This window comes from Lineus longissimus, chromosome 3, assembly GCF_910592395.1.
Source record: "Lineus longissimus chromosome 3, tnLinLong1.2, whole genome shotgun sequence".
NCBI lineage: Eukaryota > Metazoa > Nemertea > Pilidiophora > Heteronemertea > Lineidae > Lineus > Lineus longissimus.
Genome location: NC_088310.1, coordinates 19736091 through 19743178, shown reverse-complemented (window position 1 = coordinate 19743178; position 7088 = coordinate 19736091). Strand labels below are relative to the sequence as shown.

At 43.7% G+C, this 7088-nt stretch overlaps 1 long non-coding RNA gene across 1 annotated transcript; it reads left to right on the top strand.

The window, feature by feature from the left end:
• The first annotated feature begins 390 nt into the window (after positions 1-390).
• LOC135485733 (uncharacterized) lies at positions 391-1925 on the top strand. Its single transcript, XR_010446615.1, has 3 exons — positions 391-583; positions 1227-1442; positions 1760-1925. It is a non-coding gene; the product is annotated as an uncharacterized LOC135485733 (long non-coding RNA).
• Positions 1926-7088: the final 5163 nt, after the last annotated feature.

The window sequence follows — 7088 nt, the reverse complement described above, 5'->3', positions numbered from 1 at the left end:
TCCAGCGCCACAAAGGACAGAACTGAAGTTGGTTCCAGTTCAAATATGAACTTAAATTATCAGAAGCTGTCGAAGAGATCCTCTGTACCCTACAGTTAAAGGACGAAGCAGCTTGGTTTGACCTGGGGAAATATACACTGACTAGGTGCTAACATAATAGGGGGCACTGATAATTAGATGCCCAATTTGCCTCCTTTGCAGGTCGTAGCATGTTTGTTGTTTCGTGAGAAATACACTGCGCTGTGAAAATGATTCCTTTTGCCTGTAATCTGAGCCTGTGCGAGACAATGATATAAGAACTCAGTGAGACGGTGACATCTGGTTAGGAAGAAGACTCGTCAATGCAATTGTTTTATAAAATTCAGAATTGGCTGCAGTCGAGACGTCCTTGCAGTGAAAAGCTTGAGGTGTTACAAATTCAGGTATTCTAATAGTTTGAGTTATTTTTCAGCCTGCATGGTTTCAAGGAAGATGAGATGGAGAGATAGAACATATATCGAGAAACCTGTGTCCGTATCATAAAGGTCTGTGTGTGTATCCTGAAGAGGGATTCAGTTGACTTTTGAAGGAACAAATATTTCGGGTAAGAAAGTTGTTCTTCATATTCCATCAACTAGTCGAAAAGCTGTCAAAAGCATTGAAGTTTCTTACCCTTCATTCAGGCAAGAGAAGTATGCAGTCTCATACAGTGAAGTAAAATTCATGTCTCTGAACCTGGTTGACATAGATTGAATCTTGATTCCTGCCCAAATAATGAACAAAAATCTGCTCAACATCAAATCGTCTCGGACAGCGGACTCGGCTGATTATCTGGAGATGGTGTTTAGTATTTCATCACATTGATACACCATCCAAGGCATATTGTGATGAAAATAAGCAGGAGTTCCCTGTGTGGACTGAAGGTAGGTTGGCCTAAACAAGGCATAAGAAACTTGACAACAACGCAGACAATTCTCAACATTTTATCTAGCTGAATGTGTGTAACAAGTTACTGACAACTATTCACAGAGTCTGTCAGCAAACGTGATGGTTGTCAGTTGCACTTCAGACCAGTGATCTGCCTTTGGCAGGTAATGGCATTTGTTTCTAAAACAGCTTCGTATTTGCCCGAGTGTCTTCATATTTGGCAGATGATTATCTAGGTGTGGAAAAGCCAGGGGACCGTTCCGCGTCATTGTTTATTTTGTTTAGAAAATTTTATTAATGAAAACTGTGGTCCTTTCCAGCTCGTCCATCTGATGGCACAGACTGGAAAAGAGAAAAGCTACCGCACCATCGTTCTCCTGGTAATCAAGCCAAGATCAGTCCACATGCTGAGGGTTGCAACTCAAACACCACTAACAAGATTTCACTTTGACTAGCTGACTTACAAAATCTGACTGGAGAAAATGATGAAGGAATCTAAAATGTTGTTGCACGGACAAGCAATCTTAGAATATAAGGTTGGTGTGCAATGTGAATCTGTGCAGGATAGATGTACAGTAGCTTGCCTGCCGGATAACTTATCAGATAGCAAGTATGCCCAGAACGACGAGAATAACAGGTCAAAATGTTTATAACATGTTTTAGTCATAACACTTGTCAAGTGCTGTTCCTGGCGGATAAGGTTCCAGAGTGAACTGCAATCACTGTAACATGTCCTTGTGCATTTGATAACCCTCTCTTAGTAAGCAAGAGGCCTTTCATGGAGCTGTTTCTAAATACTCTGTCTTTGTAGAAGAAGTCATTAAAATCTAAAGAACTATTGTCTTATTTTCAGCACCTCAACGGGAAAACCACTGGTAATTGAAGCTGGTGGAGCGCCGTGACATCTCTCGTAAACAAGCTGCCGTTTATGGACAAGGATCACGTCAACGTTGCTACACTCCTAAAGCTGTGGCTGTCTTCAGGTCTTTTCTGCCTCGTGGGCAAATCTGCATGCCAGTGATTATATGCATACTTACTTAAGTTTTGCTTTGAAGCAATATCAGTGCTACTGACTTGTGAAGCAGTGGCAGTGTTCAGGTCTTGTCTGCCTTGCTGACATATCTGCATACCAGTAGTTATGGGCAGACTTGGCTCTTTCTTTGGAGCAGTACAGTTGTAAGATAAATCCTGTTTGTAACTTTATAAATGAGTTGCTCATTAAGGGCTTACGAAGGTTTTGATGCCTTGCTGGCATATCTGCATACCAGTAAATATGTGCAGATTCATTTCTTGCTTTGAAGCAATATTGTTGCTACACTCCTAAAGCAGTGGCAATTGTCAGGTCTTTTCTGCCTCGCGGGCAAATCTGCATACCAGTAATTATGTGCAGACTTGGCTCTTCCAGAGATTGTACTTGTAGAACTGGGTCCATTGAATGTAACAAAAATAATCGATGCCTATTTACAAATGAAATGAAGAGTCTGCATTTTGGTGTAACTCCATATAACTGTCAGGTGATTTCGCTCTGAACTTGTGACACTCTGATCGGTCTGAAATAATCATTATCCCGCCCCTCTGGGAAAAATTTGCAGCCCCATTGCCCTGTTCTGTTACTGTCTGAGAGATGGCGATGTCAGAGGGGAATGGCGGTCGGCAAACCTATTGCGAATGGGCAGCACAATTTTGGTGTAGGATATTCCGAAACCATTGCACACTCCTGAATCTGCGGTGGGTTGGTACCCCACGCTACGTAAGGAGTAGGTTTTTGGGTAAGCCTTGGTCCACGTGAATAGGTCGTGCCTTAAAAAGATGAGAAGTTGCGAATTGACGCCCTGTGAAGTGTCCTTCGACCAGCTAGTGCTAATCCGGTCACTGTCTCCAGGTCACCATGCCTCGGTCAATGAGCGGGCGAAGCACCCAATGGCTCCATCAGGAGTACATCGTCAACTTCAGCCCGTAGTCAAACCGGTACGCGCACAAATATCTTAGTTGAGAGTGGGGGACATCAGTTGCTTCTCATCGGGGTAATACAGTATTGACCCCATTTTTTGTTGGATTCATTTCCACTGAGGAGTGGTCGATAATGAGAATTTCAAGCCAGTCTGATTATCACCAGTACAGAGGGCAATTATCTAATAGTTATGTGGCTTTCCCTCAAACTGTGTACTCTTTCATGTCAATTGTAAATTAGTGTTGCTTGGTAGTGTTCAGGATCTTTTTGTCGAACAGGCACATCTGCATACCAAGAATTATGTGCAAACATAATTTTTGCTTTGAAGCAATGTCGTTGCTACACTCCTAAAGCAGTGGCTGTCTTCAGGTCTTTTCTGCCTCGCGGGCAAATCTGCATACCAGTGATCATATGCGTACTTAAGTTTTGCTTTGAAGCAATATCAGTGCTACACTTGTGAAGCATTGGCAGTGTTCAGGTCTTGTCTGCCTCACTGACATATCTGCATACCAGAAGTTATGGGCAGACTTGGCTCTTTCTTTTGAGCAGTACAGTTGTAAGATAAATCCTGTTTGTAACTTTATAAATGAGTTGCTCATTAAGGGCTTACGAAGGTTTTGATGCCTTGCTGGCATATCTGCATACCAGTAAATATGTGCAGATTCATTTCTTGCTTTGAAGCAATATTGTTGCTACACTCCTAAAGCAGTGGCAATTGTCAGGTCTTTTCTGCCTCGCGGGCAAATCTGCATACCAGTAATTATGTGCAGACTTGGCTCTTCCAGAGATTGTAGGACTGGGTCCATTGAATGTAACAAAAATAATCGATGCCTATTTACAAATGAAATGAAGAGTCTGCATTTTGGTGTAACTCCATATAACTGTCAGGTGATTTCGCTCTGAACTTGTGACACTCTGATCGGTCTGAAATAATCATTATCCCACCCCTCTGGGAAAAATTTGCAGCCCCATTGCCCCGTTCTGTTACTGTCTGAGAGATGGCGATGTCAGAGGGGAATGGCGGTCGGCAAACCTATTGCGAATGGGCAGCACAATTTGGTGTAGGATATTCCGAAACCATTGCACACTCCTGAATCTGCGGTGGGTTGGTACCCCACGCTACGTAAGGAGTAGGTTTTTGGGTAAGCCTTGGTCCACGTGAATAGGTCGTGCCTTAAAAAGATGAGAAGTTGCGAATTGACGCCCTGTGAAGTGTCCTTCGACCAGCTAGTGCTAATCCGGTCACTGTCTCCAGGTCACCATGCCTCGGTCAATGAGCGGGCGAAGCACCCAATGGCTCCGTCAGGAGTACATCGTCAACTTCAGCCCGTAGTCAAACCGGTACGCGCACAAATATCTTAGTTGAGAGTGGGGGACATCAGTTGCTTCTCATCGGGGTAATACAGTATTGACCCCATTTTTTGTTGGATTCATTTCCGCTGAGGAGTGGTCGATAATGAGAATTTCAAGCCAGTCTGATTATCACCAGTACAGAGGGCAATTATCTAATAGTTATGTGGCTTTCCCTCAAACTGTGTACTCTTTCATGTCAATTGTAAATTAGTGTTGCTTGGTAGTGTTCAGGATCTTTTTGTCGAACAGGCACATCTGCATACCAAGAATTATGTGCAAACATAATTTTTGCTTTGAAGCAATGTCGTTGCTACACTCCTAAAGCAGTGGCTGTCTTCAGGTCTTTTCTGCCTCGCGGGCAAATCTGCATACCAGTGATCATATGCGTACTTAAGTTTTGCTTTGAAGCAATATCAGTGCTACACTTGTGAAGCAGTGGCAGTGTTCAGGTCTTGTCTGCCTCACTGACATATCTGCATACCAGTAGTTATGGGCAGACTTGGCTCTTTCTTTGGAGCAGTACAGTTGTAAGATAAATCCTGTTTGTAACTTTATAAATGAGTTGCTCATTAAGGGCTTACGAAGGTTTTGATGCCTTGCTGGCATATCTGCATACCAGTAAATATGTGCAGATTCATTTCTTGCTTTGAAGCAATATTGTTGCTACACTCCTAAAGCAGTGGCAATTGTCAGGTCTTTTCTGCCTCGCGGGCAAATCTGCATACCAGTAATTATGTGCAGACTTGGCTCTTCCAGAGATTGTACTTGTAGAACTGGGTCCATTGAATGTAACAAAAATAATCGATGCCTATTTACAAATGAAATGAAGAGTCTGCATTTTGGTGTAACTCCATATAACTGTCAGGTGATTTCGCTCTGAACTTGTGACACTCTGATCGGTCTGAAATAATCATTATCCCGCCCCTCTGGGAAAAATTTGCAGCCCCATTGCCCTGTTCTGTTACTGTCTGAGAGATGGCGATGTCAGAGGGGAATGGCGGTCGGCAAACCTATTGCGAATGGGCAGCACAATTTTGGTGTAGGATATTCCGAAACCATTGCACACTCCTGAATCTGCGGTGGGTTGGTACCCCACGCTACGTAAGGAGTAGGTTTTTGGGTAAGCCTTGGTCCACGTGAATAGGTCGTGCCTTAAAAAGATGAGAAGTTGCGAATTGACGCCCTGTGAAGTGTCCTTCGACCAGCTAGTGCTAATCCGGTCACTGTCTCCAGGTCACCATGCCTCGGTCAATGAGCGGGCGAAGCACCCAATGGCTCCGTCAGGAGTACATCGTCAACTTCAGCCCGTAGTCAAACCGGTACGCGCACAAATATCTTAGTTGAGAGTGGGGGACATCAGTTGCTTCTCATCGGGGTAATACAGTATTGACCCCATTTTTTGTTGGATTCATTTCCGCTGAGGAGTGGTCGATAATGAGAATTTCAAGCCAGTCTGATTATCACCAGTACAGAGGGCAATTATCTAATAGTTATGTGGCTTTCCCTCAAACTGTGTACTCTTTCATGTCAATTGTAAATTAGTGTTGCTTGGTAGTGTTCAGGATCTTTTTGTCGAACAGGCACATCTGCATACCAAGAATTATGTGCAAACATAATTTTTGCTTTGAAGCAATGTCGTTGCTACACTCCTAAAGCAGTGGCTGTCTTCAGGTCTTTTCTGCCTCGCGGGCAAATCTGCATACCAGTGATCATATGCGTACTTAAGTTTTGCTTTGAAGCAATATCAGTGCTACACTTGTGAAGCAGTGGCAGTGTTCAGGTCTTGTCTGCCTCACTGACATATCTGCATACCAGTAGTTATGGGCAGACTTGGCTCTTTCTTTGGAGCAGTACAGTTGTAAGATAAATCCTGTTTGTAACTTTATAAATGAGTTGCTCATTAAGGGCTTACGAAGGTTTTGATGCCTTGCTGGCATATCTGCATACCAGTAAATATGTGCAGATTCATTTCTTGCTTTGAAGCAATATTGTTGCTACACTCCTAAAGCAGTGGCAATTGTCAGGTCTTTTCTGCCTCGCGGGCAAATCTGCATACCAGTAATTATGTGCAGACTTGGCTCTTCCAGAGATTGTACTTGTAGAACTGGGTCCATTGAATGTAACAAAAATAATCGATGCCTATTTACAAATGAAATGAAGAGTCTGCATTTTGGTGTAACTCCATATAACTGTCAGGTGATTTCGCTCTGAACTTGTGACACTCTGATCGGTCTGAAATAATCATTATCCCGCCCCTCTGGGAAAAATTTGCAGCCCCATTGCCCTGTTCTGTTACTGTCTGAGAGATGGCGATGTCAGAGGGGAATGGCGGTCGGCAAACCTATTGCGAATGGGCAGCACAATTTTGGTGTAGGATATTCCGAAACCATTGCACACTCCTGAATCTGCGGTGGGTTGGTACCCCACGCTACGTAAGGAGTAGGTTTTTGGGTAAGCCTTGGTCCACGTGAATAGGTCGTGCCTTAAAAAGATGAGAAGTTGCGAATTGACGCCCTGTGAAGTGTCCTTCGACCAGCTAGTGCTAATCCGGTCACTGTCTCCAGGTCACCATGCCTCGGTCAATGAGCGGGCGAAGCACCCAATGGCTCCGTCAGGAGTACATCGTCAACTTCAGCCCGTAGTCAAACCGGTACGCGCACAAATATCTTAGTTGAGAGTGGGGGACATCAGTTGCTTCTCATCGGGGTAATACAGTATTGACCCCATTTTTTGTTGGATTCATTTCCACTGAGGAGTGGTCGATAATGAGAATTTCAAGCCAGTCTGATTATCACCAGTACAGAGGGCAATTATCTAATAGTTATGTGGCTTTCCCTCAAACTGTGTACTCTTTCATGTCAATTGTAAATTAGTGTTG